This window comes from Meriones unguiculatus (genome assembly GCF_030254825.1).
Source record: "Meriones unguiculatus strain TT.TT164.6M chromosome Y unlocalized genomic scaffold, Bangor_MerUng_6.1 ChrY_unordered_Scaffold_32, whole genome shotgun sequence".
NCBI classification, from domain to species: Eukaryota; Metazoa; Chordata; class Mammalia; order Rodentia; family Muridae; genus Meriones; species Meriones unguiculatus.
The window spans coordinates 7,100,925-7,117,055 of NW_026843711.1; positions in this window are offsets into that span (position 1 = coordinate 7,100,925).

Consider the following 16,131-nt stretch of genomic DNA (forward strand, 5'->3'; position numbering starts at 1 on the left):
CTGTGATAATGAACTTGTAAGGGTATAGATGCCAGGGAATCAATTTGCTGTTTTATAAATCTACTTAAGTCTTTTAATGTCCCATGGGCCAATAGATATGAGGATGAGGAAACCCCCAATGGGTCCCACAATTGAAAATAGGAGATTGGTGATCCAGGGAGACATTGAAAACCCATTATAAAACCAACTTTCCTCTTGTTCTCTCTATCTCTTCCTCTCTTTTAAGCCTTCCCTAACCTTAGCCATGCTGTGCCTTACAATCCCAGTATAAAGCAGCACTCTTCCCTTCAGGACAGCACGGCGTCCCCCTTGCTGGAAGACAAGCAAGTTTAGTCCTCTTCAATTTGTAGGACAACTTCAGACGGTGAGAGGAGGGATTTCTCCAATTGGTAATGCCAATCTCCAATCTCTCAACATCCTTCTCACTTTTCAGGTGAAGGACAAAATAATGCTTATTGGAGAGAATGAAAGAGGTGATACCTGTCCCAGCACCAGCAGCTCAGAGTCCAAGGAGGACAGTTAGTGTAACAGCGATTATGGCCTCTATTTTTGTTCTGAGCAATGCATAGTCATTAATGGGGTCCCCAAACTGGCAAAATCTTCCCAAGAATAATAAGTTATGTGGGGAATTGATTGGACAATGACACAGAATGTTGTAGTATTGCTTTTGAGGTGAGGGGTGTGTATATACAGGGAGTAAAGCCATCACTGCTATTCCATCAGCTATTGTCACCTGGGAGGATATAATTGGTAAAGTGTCTTGACTGTGTAATGGTTCCATTACAAAGATGTCTGTATCTGAGGAATACAATAACCTATGCATAACCCAAGGCCAGAAACAGAAGGCAGTGTCAATCTAGCCTCAACTTGTTGTGACCATCTGCATTTAGAATGGTCAGAGGAGTAGATTTCCTCAGTGACAGCAATGCCTTTATAAAAGGGAGGGGCACCATCATAACAAAACCAACAGGACTCAGTAAGCTCAGGAATGTATGAGTCGGGGATAAAAAGTTATGATTAACAAGGTCTAAAATAATACAGCATCTATCAATCCCATCTTCAAATAAGGAGGGGATAGGCTTATCAGCAAAGGAAGGAGTCGGGGAGGCAGGGACAGTTTATTTAGGCTCTGTCTGTATGGGAAAATCATTTTTCCTGGGTTCTGTCTATGTGGGTGGGGAGAGGTCAGGATTGGGTTCAAAAGCTACAGGTGGAATACCTGATTCTTTCCTTAGGGTGAGGTAAATGATAACTCCTGGAGCATTCTTGGCACACCAGTACTATAGGTGTAGGCCCCAAGTCAGGCCCCTATGCCAAAGAAGTGATTTTTGTTTTCCTTTAGAAGTGAAAGACAGCTCTAAGATGGGGACCTGGAACTGCTTCCAGCTCCAGCACCATCTTAGCCTGTCACAGGTATTTGTCAAATCATAATGTGATTTCCAGGAGTTAATATCAATCTTAGATATATTAGTTATCACAATGTAATCATCACTATTAAGGTGTCCCCACCTTCCTGTGGCAATTACAACTGAGGATTCACATCCCGAGGAGGCACAGTAAAAGGCTCCAGCACCACCACATCCTTTAATCCTCTTATAATCTGGCCAGGTATAAAGCCCATTTGCCTGTTCCCATTGCTAACAGGTGAAGAGTGACTCAGGGGCAAGAAAAGACATGTCAGGGTACCACTTGGTATCCAAAGTGACTTGTGATTGTGCATAATATACCTCACCATTTTCTCCAGAAACTTTCCAAGTATATTTATAGGATTGGTGAACATTGTTCTTCTGCTCCATAATCACCTTCTGGCCTTGCATTATCACTCCCAGGAATATTATCCAAAGTGATTTCATCTGAACAACAACAACAAAAAAAAAAAGAAGTAGGATTGCAGAGGGCTGGCTACCCTGGATGTCTGGAGTCCATGGTTTGTCTCAGGCTAGTTTTATTTTTTTCTGGTGTTTAGAGGAAAGCTATCTATTTGTAATATTAGCCTTTCTGGCAGCCATCTGTCTGCTCCCTCCTTGGTGTCAATCAGGCAAACTGATCCTCAACAGTGGATGTGTCTGGACCAGTCCATTTGGATGTGAAGGGATCTTTCCACATGACTGTGGCATAATTTTTGTTTCAGGACTCCAAACGTGATAAGCAGGTTACTTGCCATAGGCATGCAAGCTAGCTGAACAGGATAAACCTGAAAGAGGGAAATTGGGAGATAGAGATGTGAAGAATGGAGGCAAGACAATTCCTGATCGGGTCTCAATTTACTGAATGTGCAAACAACACTTATAAAGCAAAGGATCAAGCATTGTTTTTTAACTATCAACACATGTGTGCCACCTGGCAAGGCATGCAGAATTAACTCAAGGTTATACAAAGTTTGCTCCTTGGATACCAAGGGTGCAAGGAGCTTGTTATCTACTTCTCAGTCTCAGAGAAGCCCACCTGCAGAGACTGAGTGTCAAGGACAATCTCTGAGCAATGGAAGTGTTGATAAGACAAGTATCTGCCAAGGCCAAGAAGAAGAATTCCAATTACCAGACTCCTTCACCTTACTCCTCACATCTTGATGGTCTCCTTGAGACCCTGTAAAAATAAGTCATGCTTACTCCCATAATTCATCATTTTGACTTACCTCTTACTAATTTACTGCCGCAGAAGATTGCAAAACTGTTCTATGATTTGAAATACCTCCTGCAAGATATCTCAAGAATTTTTCTTTAAGATGTCTCAAAGATGCTCCAAGACTGACAAGCAGCTGTTCTCACCTGAATCAATCACCCATGACCTAGGGTCCTAGTGCAGCTTTTGGTAACATTTCCACTAATTGGCATTGGCTCCACTAAATGACTTCAGCTCACTAATTGGCTTTGGCTTCCATAAATAGGATCAAATAAAAAATTTCATCTCAAGCAGGTTTTGGTGGCATGCCTTTGATTCTAGCCCTCTGGAGGCAGCTGCAGGTTGTTCTCTATGAGTTCAAGCCAGCCTGTTCTATAGAGAGAGTCCAGAATAGTCAGGACTGTTACACCCAGAAACACTGTGTCAAAAGCAAGCTACAAGAATCCAGTCTCACCCTGCCCAATTGTCTAGATCTCTGTCATTTTGGGCTGAATGGATTGGGATGTCTGACCTAGCCAGACATCATAACAGATTGTCCTTCTATGTAAGTATGGGCCAAAATTGGTCTTCCTCAGCAGCAGTCACTCAGAGAACAGCTCCCTGTATCCTGAGGAAACACTTGTTTCTACAGTGGAGGCTCAGTACAACTATCTCCATAAAGCAAGGCAGGGAACTCCTTCCTCTCTGGGCATGCTGGCTTCCCTGTGGCTATGCCCAGTCTCACCTTTTGCAATGCCAGGCCAGTAGCAGGTTAGATAGGTCACATTTCCCCACAACGTTCTTTTTTTTTTTTTTTTCAATGCAGTTTATTCAGGAACCTTGAACAATCCTTGGACCCTGGGGAAAGCCAGCCCACAGCTTAAATAGCCTCTGGGTAGCCAACCCAGGCGTGCCACGTGGGCAATGCAGATAGGTCCACATACATGGAAGCAAGCCAGATCCTCAGCCTTAGCCAAATGTGGAATTGTTCATGACAGAGAGCACTCACCATCGGGAAGGTGGAAGGCGGAAACCAGCTCCATCTTTAAGGCATAGCATTCCGCAGCTCTCTACAATTCCCCCTTTTTGTTTTAGACACATCAGGCAAGAGTAGAGGTCTGATCTCTGATATTAGAAATAAATTGGGACTTTGTACCGATGTTCATTTAGGTGTCATCCACCCAAAGAGCACCAGACCTGTCCGATACCTTTTTCTCAGAGGCAGGACCTGGGGCAAACAGTGGAGGCTCAGTACAACCCTCTCCATAAAGCAAGGCAGGGAACTGCTTCCTCTCTGGGCATGCTGGCTTCCCTGTGGCTATGCCCAGTCTCACCTTTTGCAATGCCAGGCCAGGAGCAGGTTAGATAGGTCACATTTCCCCACAACGTTCTTTAAATGCTTTTATGTTCAAACTTGAAAATCTTTCCAAGGAGAATATTCACCAGAAATCAGTAAGTTCTTTGTTGGGTTTTGTTGTAGTTGTTTAGTTTTGTTTTGTTTTGAGGCAGGGATTTTCTGTGTGGCCTAGGCCATCCTGAACCCAATTTGTAGACCAGTCTGGTCCCTAATTCACAGATATGCACCTGCCTCTGACTCCCTGAGTGATGGGAATACAGGTACACACCAATATATATGGCTTAAGTAAGTTCTATAAACCAAGATTTAGGGGGTTTGGGTTTTTATTTATTTTTGGTTGAATATTTTTCTATCCAATTGTTGAACATAACAATAAACTTTCTGGGCATGAATGAGACATTGTTGAGTTTGAGACAGGCTTCATTCTCTGCTATCTTCTTACTCTAAAGACATAGTAGAAGTCACATAGTCCTTTGTACACATTTGCGCTCACAAACACATATGCACACACACCAGACTCTTCATCTGCCTTTTTACAGATAATTTACACCTATGACCCAATCAGGAAAATCTTCATTGTCATAAAGATCCACACATTAAAGAGGAAATAAAGATTGAGTCTCAAAAGTGAAAGTGAGTCATCAAGCCAAGGTTTGTTTGTAGTGGGGAAGGAAAGCCTAGGATCTTCCCAGTGTGCCTGGAGTTACATTGCATGGGATGCCATTATCTCTGATATCCTGTAAGTCTGCCCAGATAGTAACTAACATTACTCAGGCCACTTTCTCTCCTCCTGTGACTCAGAATGTTTCCTTGCAGTCCATGCTGACTACCACCTCAAATCTCACTGTTGTTTTGCCAACCCAGCAAGCCATTGAGGACATGGACCAGATAGAGAAACCCTTCTGGTTGTGACAGAACAATAATCCAGCCCTGATAAGGTGGGTGTCCTTTATCTTATCTTCCATGCTATATGACTGTAGTCTGGCTGATCATTCCTTAATCCGATGCAGAAAAGGGACAAGATCCTTCACCAGGATGGCACAAGTAACCCTTCCCTGAGTCAGGACAATTTATATGTTAACAGCTGACTCTTAACCAGTGGTTCTCAAACTTCCAAATGTAGCACCCCTTTAATATAGTTCCTCAGGTTCTGGTGACCTGAAGCATAAAATTATTTTCATAGCCATGTCATAACTGTAAGTTTCCCAGTGTTATGAATTATCATGTAAGTCTGATAGGCAAGGTATCTCATATGGGACCCCCAAAGGTTTTGCAACCCACATTTGAAGAACCACTGGTAAACCAAGCAATATGCTTTCAATAAAGCTCAGTTATCTTTTCATATTTTCTTCGATTTCTTGGACGGTCTGTGTCAGGAATTTTTCGGATTTAACATTTTCTTTGACAGATACATCGATTTCTTCCATTGTATCTTCTACACCTGAGATTCTTTCTTCCATCTCTTGTAGTCTGTTGGTTATGCTTACCTCTGTAGTGCCTGTTTCCTTCCCGAGATTCTTCCTTTCCATTATTTCTTCCATTTGTGTTTTCTTTAATTTTTCCAATTCTATCTTTCAGGACTTGAGTTGTTTTGTTTACTTCCTTCACCTGTCTGATTGTACTTTCCAGTTTTTCTTTTAGTTCCTTCAACTCTGTTTCTTTCGTTTTTTATTTTTATTTTATTTTTTTTATCAGTTACATTTTATTAACTCTGTATCCCAGCCGTGTCCCAATCCCTCATTCCCTCCCAGTCCCTCCCTCCCTCCCTCATTTCCACCGTGCCCCTTTCCAAGTCCACTGATAGGGGGGACCTCCTCCCCATTCATCTGATCCTGTTTTATCAGGTATCTTCAGGACTGGCTGCAAAGCCCTCCTCTGTGGTCTAACAGGACTGCTCCTCCCTTTGGGGGTAGGGAGACCAAAGAGCCATTCATTGAGTTCCTGTTAGAAATAGTCCTTGTTCCCCTCACTTTGGGAAACCAATTGGTTACTGAGCTACCACAGACTACATCTGAGTGGAGGTTCTAGGTTATAACCATACATGGTCCTTGGTTGAATGTCAGTCTCAGAAAAGACCCTGTGCCCAGATATATTTGGTCCTTGTGGAGCTCCTATCCTTTCTCCAACAGACTAACTCCCCTTCTTTCTTATGATTCCTGTACTCTGCCAAACTAGCAGAGATTTCAAAGCAAAGACTCATGACCAAACTCTGTTTCTTTCATTTCATTCAGTGCTTTAAGCATTTCCTTTCAAAAGGTCATAAACTGTTTGGCTGCAGCTTCCTCTATTTCTTTATGGATGGCAATATTCTGTTTGAGTTTATCTTCCTCTATGTCTTTACGTTTCTTATTTGTTTCCTCTGTTATCATCTTCATGACCATAGTTGTCAGGTCATCTATTTGGATTTCAGTTATGCTGGGGTGTCCAAGGCTACTTGCCCCTGGGTAACTGGGTTTTGGAGATGCCATATCGCTCTGTCTTTTGTTGCTTGAGCTTTTATGCTGGCCTCTACCTATTGTGCTATCTTAGGTATTTGGGGTTATTTTCTGGTGGTTCCTGGGGATCCTGTGGTGGAGAGAATCCCTTTGTAGAAAGCTGGTTTTTCCTGAAGGATGTCTTCTCAGCTTTTTGGGTATAGTCCCTGGATGGCTGGTGTTTTCTCAGGAGTTGCTCACCTCAGGCATATAGACCTGAGTGGTAACTGTGGTCTTTGTTAGTCGAGAGGGTTCTCCTCTCACCCAGGGAAGTCCTGAGGGCAGCTTCTCTGTTTATGGGTTTCTTGTTGTAATTTTAATGATCAGTTGCTGTGACCCAGTTGGACATCAGGTGCACAGCAACTGTTTGTGCCTGTGTCTGGAGCATAGCTGAGTGTTGGCTCCTCGGCACCACTGGTCTGCTAGACTTTTTCTAGGGAAGGATTGAGTGTTTTAAGTCGGTACAGTTTCCTTCCTTCCTTGTGGATTCTCTGGAGACACGGACTCCCAGTGTCTTTTTTTTTTTGCCCTGGTGCACACTGCTTAGTGTCCGCCAGCTGGCTGGCCACCGAAACTGCCTGTTCCTGGAGCACAGCTGAGGGATGGCGGCTCTCAGTTTCTGCCAGCTGTCTGGTAGGCAGAAACTGCCTGTGTCTGACTTTGTTACACCCAGTTTGAGAGCCCCCAAAAGATCTCCAGAAATCGACTCCATTGCAAAACACATGAGGGTCTTTTTTTATTGTGAATTACAAGCTGCAGCTTGGGCTACACAGGCCCACAGCCAAAGTGGTGGGAGCTGAGCGAGCTGCCCCAGGTTAGTTGGGTGATTTATAGATTTTGGTCCCTCCCAGCATGCCCAAGGCAGGGGTGATTCCTGCCTGGCAAGCATCTATTTGTTAAAATGCTATATTTTGAATTGATTGGCTATAGGAAGGTCCCCAGACCATAATGACCTGGTGTCCCTCCCTAGAGGGATGGGCCAGTTTCCTAGCAATTGTTATCTCTAGTAGGTGGGGAAAGAATGCAGTGAGGCAGTCCTTCCCCTCAGGGCATCAACAGACTTCTCCACCCACATACTTTAGCCCTTAATAATAGCTGCTCATTTTTAATCTTTTTGGTCTCTCATTTCCCCCTTTCCCATGATCATTTGAAGACCCAATCTTGGGTCTTCCAGATATGACCCCTTGTATCTTATAGATTTATTTTTTTATAATGGGATCTGGGGTTCCTTCAGGGTGGATATAGGGGTAGTAAGCCAAGGAGAACTATTATAGGGTCTCTGTAGGCTTTTAGCCCAGTTGCTGCAATATTAGTGTCCATTTCAGCTATACAGATGTCCAAGATAATAGCTAATGCCAGGGATCCCCTTTTGACTTAGCATTTCAACCTTCTAGGGGGGATTTGGGTGAAGATCCATCTTCTGGAGCTTCTTCAAGCTGACCGTTGGACTGTAGGCATGGGGCTAGGGAGGCTGAAATGCCAGTCAAAGGCTGGGAAATGGGGAAGTCCCAAGCATCTGGTTAGTTGAACCACCCTAAGATGCAGGGAGCAATCAGGTCAGTTTCCAGGAAGTCCAGATTTCAGCTTGCACTCCACAGCTGATCCCGGAACAGAGTTAAACAGGTGAAAGTCTGCTGAGACAAATTTAGACTGGAGACAGATGTTAAAATTTGTCTATTAAATGGGAAAGATCAGGGAAAATCTCATCTGCGATCCTTTTGAGCTATGCCAGAACCAGGTCACATCCTGAAACTCATAAGAAATTTTAGTACACAAAAGGAAATATACATAATTTAAATACTCAGAAAAGTAACATATCAGCAAATCAAACATTTTGAGAGTAACAGGTAAAACTGCATCCCACTGAATGAGTATCAGTTACCTGTTTGTTTTATAACCTTTATATACAACCTAAGTATGTCCACAGTAACAATTTTTTTCTGTGGGCATAGCTGTTGGTAATTAGCCACCAATGGAGCTTGGCCATTTTTATACACTCAGCATATACTTTTAGCTCCCACTTCCATGTTTATGGAAAGTTAGGCAGAAATACCTTATTGGCTTTAGTACTAAACTCTGGATGCTTGGACTCTTTTTAACAAAACAACTAGAAGGAATAGATTTAAGATATTTCTGTGTCAAAATCAACCCCAGAAATGGCAGATATTAAGAATAGTAAAAGGTATGACTTTTGGGTCAGATATACACATTAAACAGATGTTCTTAAAATAACGAGAAGCACCTTTAGTCTATATCTAGAAGCCAACAAAGGAAATTAAAATTTTAACCTGGTGACTGAATAATAAGCAGTTAATGTTCCATTAACTTATCAGAACTCTATTGATCAATGCCAAAACTCTGAACTTCTGAAATCTTATAACATAAGCACAACAGTAGCAAAGAGGGGGAAGATCTAATAATCTGCTTTAAAATATTTTTATCTCTTTATTATTTATAATTATATACCTTAAAAAACCTATTTAGACTCTCTAATCTTTTGCATTTATCAACTCTGAAACATTTTTTTTAAATTAAATAATAACACTCTAGATTTTTACAACCTAAACTCCTGTAACTCCATTTATTTATCTTAAGACACAGGCAACTAACATGAGTCCTGTGAGCAAGGCAAACCTGTCTTTTCTTCTAAATAAGAGATCTAGTACCCAGTAGTTTTAGCTAATGAACTGATCAATGAGCTAACAGTCAATCTAATTGTCTTCTCTCTAGCTTCAAAGCTACTGTAATCTTAGCATAGCCGTCAAGGTGTTCAGAGACCTGAGAAGGATAAATTATAAGCTAAATAAATACCAATCTATGTGCCAATCAAAATGACAGGGATGACTAGTTAGTCCATTACCTAGGCAGTGTCCCTGGCTCCTGTGTCTCACGGCATCCTGAACAGAGGCAGTTCTGCCAGGCACATAAGATGAGAGACTGTTTCTGTGGAGAAAGAAACGAGAGAATGGTCTCACCTCGCCCTTAGCAATGTGAAACATTGATTCCAGGTGTCCACAGTTTTGGCTGGGCCCTAACAATGGGCCAGTTGTGGCAGTATTGTCCAGTGGTTAGCATACCACAATCCAGAGTGGCAGTCATCTGTCGTTGTGCCCAAATCTTCTTGGAGACCTTGGGGGAGCTACTGCCAGGATTGCGGGACTTCCTGTCACAATAAGCTTACACATTTTAAAATGCCATATTCAGATCTCTGGCAAGCTTGAGGGCCAGCATATCTGAGTTACTCTGTTTTTATTATCTGCTCTAACCTGTGTCCCATAAAACAGAATGCTATTATCTCTAATTCTAGCATATTTTTGAGGTGTATGTTCTAGAAGTATCTATTTTAAGACAGATAGGCAAACTTCATAGTTACCCATCCTAGGCTTAACCTTAAAAAAAAAAAAAACTTGAACAAGGAGACTAGGTAAGGCTCAACTGCAGTATTTAGCATGACTTTAAATCTGCTCTTTCTGAACTAAAATCAAAGCAAGCCTTTTATTCTGATACATTTCATAGAGAGGCTAGCAAATCTTGTTGCTGCTCCTACCACTTGCATTAAAATTGAACAGTAAAAAGCTTTGCATTAAGCACTAATATGACTAAACATAACTGAGATCCCTGAACAAAATGGTGGCAAACTCATAGCTCCACCCTCTTCATCTCCGGACCAGCATGGCAGGTGGCCACGAGCAATAGAACTCAGCTGGAATCCTTAAGCAAATATGGCAGCCGAACTACAGCTTCACATGCTTTCAATTGCTGAACCATCATGGCAGCAGGCCATCTGCTAGCATTAGCACAGGCTGCGACTGACAACACCAAGCACAACCACTAGGTGCTGCTGATACAACAAACACTGTGGAGCATCTATAATCCCCCACAACCAAAAGTTCTTAGTGATTAAACAAGCTTTAGCATCAACTGCATAACAGCTCTGGCTCCGGGCTGGCTCCTCGGGTGCCTGTGAAAGCCAAGTCGTTTACAGGGGATGTCTGGGTGACCTAAGGCAGGTCCCAATCGTTTCCTGTACCCTGGGGTTATCCCTTGACTGAAAATTCCAGTCTGATATTGTGGAGCACATGGTTCAATCTGGGAGCGTGACCACAGACACTGGGTTGTGGCTCTGGGCTGTGGCTGGGCCTGGCGGCCGGCAGCCAAGCGTCTGGCGGAACCCACACACTTATGGACACCTGATCTTTGACAAAGATGCCAAAACCATACAATGGAAAAAGATAGCATCTTCAACAAATGGTGCTGGGCCAACTGGATGTCTACATGTAGAAAAATGAAAATAGATCCATACTTATCACCATGCACAAAACTGAAGTCCAAGTGGATCACAGACCTCAAAATAAAACCAGACACATTAAATCAGCTTGAAAAAAAAGTGGGAAATACCCTAGAACTCATTGGTGCAGGAGACAACTTCCTGAACAGAACACCAACAGCACAGGCTCTAAGAGCAACAATCAATAAATGGGACCTCATGAAATTAAAAAGCTTCTGCAAAGCAAAGGACTGTCATCAAAACAAAGTGACCACCTACAGATTGGGAAAGAATCTTCACCAACCCTTTCTGACAGAGGACTCATCTCCAGTATATATAAAGAACTAAAGAAGCTGAAAAGCAGCAAATCAAGTAATCTACTTAAAAAATGGGAAACAGAGTTAAACAGAGAATTCTCTGTAGAGGAATACCGAATGGCAGAGAAGCGCTTAAAGAAATGCTCAGCCTCACTAGCCATTAGGGAAATGCAAATCAAAACAACACTGAGATTTCACCTTACACCCATCAGAATGGCCAAGATCAAAAACTCAACTGACAACACATGCTGGGAGGTTGAGGAGAAAGGGGAATACTTCTCCACTACTGGTGGGAATGTAAACTTGTACAACCACTGTGGAAATCAATCTGGAGCTTTCTCAGACAACTAGGAATAATGCTTCCTCAAGATCCAGCCATACCACTCCTGGACATATATCCAAAAGAGGTTCAAGTACACAAAAAGGACATTTGCTCAACCATTTTTGTAGCAGCTTTATTTGTAATAGCCAGAAGCTGGAAACAACCCAGATGCCCCTCAACTGAAGAATGGATGCAGAAATTGTGGTACATCTACACAATGAAATATTACTCAGCAATGAAAAAAAAGGAAATCATGAAATTTGCAGGTAAATGGTGGGACACATAAAGGATCATCCTGAGTGAGTTGTCCCAGAAGCAAAAAGACACACATGGTATATACTCACTCATAGAGACATACAACATAGGACAAACCCACTATAACTTGTGCATCTACAGTAACTAAGCAGGAGAGAGGACCCTAACAAAAATGTCCAATCCCCATCCGGAAAGGCAAAGAGGATGGACATAAGAAGAAGAAGAAAACAGGAAACAACCTAGGAACCTACCCCAGAGGGCCTCTGAAAGCCTCTGCCCTAAAGACTATCAAAGCAGATGCTGACCCTGATGGGCAACTGTTGGGCAGAATGAATGGAATTTTAGGTAAGAACTGGGAAATAGTAAGAGCTGGAAAGGACAGGGTCTCCAAAAGGAGATCAACAGAACAAGAAAATTTGAACACTGGGAACTTCCCAGAGACTCATACTCCAACCAAGGACTATTCATAGAGATAACCCAGAACCCCTGCACATATGTAGCCCAGGGCAGTTCAGAATCCAATTGGGTTACATAGTAATGTGAAGAGGGACTGCCTCTGACATAATCTCATTGGCCTGCTCTTTGATCACCTCCCCCTGGGAGGGAGCAGCCTTACCAGGCCATAGTAGAGGACAATGCAGCCACTTTTGATGTGAACTGATGGACTAAGATCAGAAAGGAGAGGAGAACCACCCCTATCAGTGGCCTTGGGGAGTGGCATGCATGCAGAGAGAGGAGGGAGAGTGGGATGGGGAGGGGAGGAGGGAGGGGCTTATGGGGGGATGCAGAATGAATAAAGTGTAATTGATGAAAAATTAAAAAAAATAAATAAAGAACAATAAAAAATAAAATAAAAAAACTACAGCTAAGTTAATGCTCCAAACACCTTTGAGATGGTTGTTACACTTTTGACAGATGTGAAAAGTGAGGCACGGTGGTTAAACACTAATTCCAGCTAAGGCTCACCACTGCAAAAGTGAGTGTGAAGTTTGTATATGGGAGAACATGAAATTTGCATGTCATAATTTGACTTCAGAGCTGATTTTCCTGTTGCATTTATCCCTGGTGCATGGATTTATTTTTTATTGTGACCCTTATGACTAGGTGCTTTAGATACCACACAGTCCCAGGCACTTATAGAGTGTTGGATCTGCAGACCCTGTCGTCCTTGCACATGTTAGCAACATCATTGCTGGGAATCTTCCTTCACCTGGACAAGGCAGATGGGGTAAGAGCACTGTCATCTAGCTCTTTGGGAAGTGGTACTTTTCTAAATTATTGTGATGGAAATTTCCAGGTATGTACACAGAGAAATTAGATGCCTGTGTGAGCATCACCCAGTTACAACAATGATCACACATATACACATATTTAAGAGAAGAAATAGAAAGAGAGGAAAACAATGACAACAACAACAACAACAACAACAAAAACAACTAGGCTACACCAATATATTCATTAATTTTCTGCCCAAGAAATTAACCAAGTGTCTGACAAAAGCAACTTAAGGGTTTATTCTGGCTCAGAGTTTGAGGAAACAGTCTAAAATCAAGGCGATGTTACCATGGCAAGAGCAGAAATTAGATGCTCACATTGCACACAGCAGGAGAGCTGAATGGGAGGGTGCTTGGCTAGCTTTCTACCTTCTGTGAAGTTCAGGGCTCCAGCCCAGGAACTGATATTCCTGAGATTTAAGGTACTTCTTCCTATTTCCTTGTGCATGTGCCTTGGGGATTGTTTCATGGCGAGTACAGAGCTCATTGAGACTTGCTATTACAAAAGAAAAAATCACTTTTATCCAATGGAGTGTCACTGTGTATATTAACCATACTCCAGGGCTGGCCTCATGACTGGGAGTTTATGGTCACCGCAAAACAAATCCCATGGTTGTATTTCAGGTTTTGTGAGATTTTTTTTTCTTTGCTCTTTATTTTTCTTGTCTTACTGCCTTTTTGTTTGTTTTGATTTTCATTTGTGTGTGTCTGTGTATTTAAGAGAGAAAAAACAAATGTTATGTAGGGAAGAAAAGGAGGAGGATCTGGGAGGAGTTAAGGGAACAGGAAAACATGAACAAAATATATTGTATGTGGCTGTAGAGAATGCTCAGTAGTTAAGAGCACTGGCTGCTCTTCCAGAGTTCAATTCCCAGCAACCACATGGTGGTTCCCAGCTCTCTGTAGTGCAATCTAACTCCCTCTCCTGGTGGGCCTGAAAGCAAATCACTCATATGCATAAAATAAGGGAATCTTTAAAATATATATTATATGAAAAAGAATAAAGAAAAAAGGAAAAAGAAAAGGATTAGCTCTCTGAAGCAGTAAACCAAAATGCAGAGCAGCAAGCTCCTCCTGACATGACCTGGAAAGGGTGAACATATTCAATTCCACACACTTCATTCTGGTGTGTACTGACACAAACCTCCCAGTGGATCCATCACCAGTAACAGGATGTCATGTAAGTTAGCTAAACTGCAAGCCTATGGTGAGTGCCAACTCTGCAGACACAGGTATCTTGGTGATAGAGCAAGGGCAATGTCCACAGAAGTGTAGAGCTCTAGAGAACCTGGTTGTCACTTTCCAGTTTCCTATAGTCTGTCAAGGACTCCCATGCCACTTCAAGGGGTAAGTCTGACTTGATGCCTATGAGGGGTTGGGTGTTAAAGTCTTTCCATGAGTTGACAAGGTACAAATATGCGAGGGTTCTAGCAAACAACTACTGTCACAATGACTCCTTAGGCAGCAATGGCTCAGAGCATCCCAGCTTCCCCGTCTGCCTATGAGCACTGGCAAAAGAATCTAGTGAGCTGAGCCTACACAGCAGGGACATGTGATAGCCTACATGTGCATTCATGGATATCTTACAAATCTTTGGAAATTCCAGGGACACTCATGTTATTTTCTGAATTGTTTAAATACAAATTTGGAGTACAATAGGGCACTGTGAAAAAAGACTTTAACCTCAGCCCCGGAAAAAACAGAGGCAAGTGGATCTCTGTGAGCACTTGTGTTAAGTCCCACATGTAATCTCTAGAGCTCCCATGTAAATCAACGGAATAGCTGGAACAGAGGATTTGAACATTGTCATCCCAGGAAGAAATAAAGGATGAGGATGACAGAGAGCTTGAGTTTCGTAATCAGACCACTGCATAGTGTATAAAATTGCTCTGAAACACCACACTGCTCACAAGAGGTAATTATCCTTATTAATTTTCTTAATTTACAGCATGACTTTGTGTACTCATATAATGTGCTTTGTAAATTCATTGGCATTTCAAACCTTCAATTTTCCTGGAAACATTAACATCTACCCTGGCATGCTACAAGTTGTGCAAGTCCCAAAATAAATCCATTAAGATTCTGGCCTACAGAAGATAACCATCAAACACAAGTGTTTCTCAAGTTCATTCCTGTGTCTAATACAATAAAAAGATCCCATTTTAAAAAAAATGTTAGAGATAACATGTAATACCACAGCCTTTGTACATGGAACTCATGTGCAGGTTTAAGCAAATGTCCCTCCTCTGTAAGATCACAAAGAAATTCAAACAGAAGTCCCAGTAAGGGAAAAAAGGAAACCAGAAAAAAAAAAAAAAAAGAAAAATGGAGCTCAGTTTCTCTTGAACAGTAGATAGTCACTGTCTCTACTAGTTTGCAGAGATCTCTGTAAAAGCTACCACAAATGAGGGGGCTCTAGTAAGAGTTGATATCCTCATAGTGCTGAAGGCATCTGGCAGGCCAAGATAGGTATTGGCAAGAATTATTCTCCAGGAGGGTAGTGAAGGACCGAGATGTTCCAGGCTGTCTCCATGGCTTATTGATTTGCATATTACTGATCTATAGGAATCTCCCCTGAATAATGCTTTGTGTGAATTCCCTCTACATTTTTTTAAATAAACTCAAAGAGACTTTGTAAACAGAAACTTCATTCAATTGTTTCCTAACCTAGACATGGAAGGCTGTCAACCTCTGAGCCTTACTGCTTAATAAGCTCCCCCTTTCTTGTTCTTTCTGAGGTCTGGGCTGGATGGTTCAACTGAACTCTTCTGGCTCAAACTCCTCTCCCAGCTGACTGATTCAATCTGGCTTCTCTCTCAGCCCCTGAATCGCTCTGCTTGACCTCAGACTAACTCCAGCAATCTGCTTAATCTTCTCATTCTCTACCTCATTTGTTCTTCACCTCAGTCTAGCTTGTTCTCTCTCTGAAACCTACCTATAACTGTCCCAGTAAAACTGTCTCCTGTCATCTCTCTCTCTCTCTCCTCTCTCTTCTCTCTGTCTCTCTTTCTCTTTTCTCTAAGGAAATTCCCTTCCCTCTCTTCTCATGAGAGTTGGGCGTATCCTCTTCTGTCAAATCTTTCTCTAATCATCAACGTTTCTGTCACTCAATTAGACATCATTTTCAAAAGTGGGTGCTTTCTTGTATAAACTACCATTCCTTTCATTGTTTGGGATTAAACAATGAATGTATCACCACACATTGAACTAAGCTTTTCTTTATTTGCCTCTTGGCCTTCAATTCATTTCTGCTGGCCTCTGTCT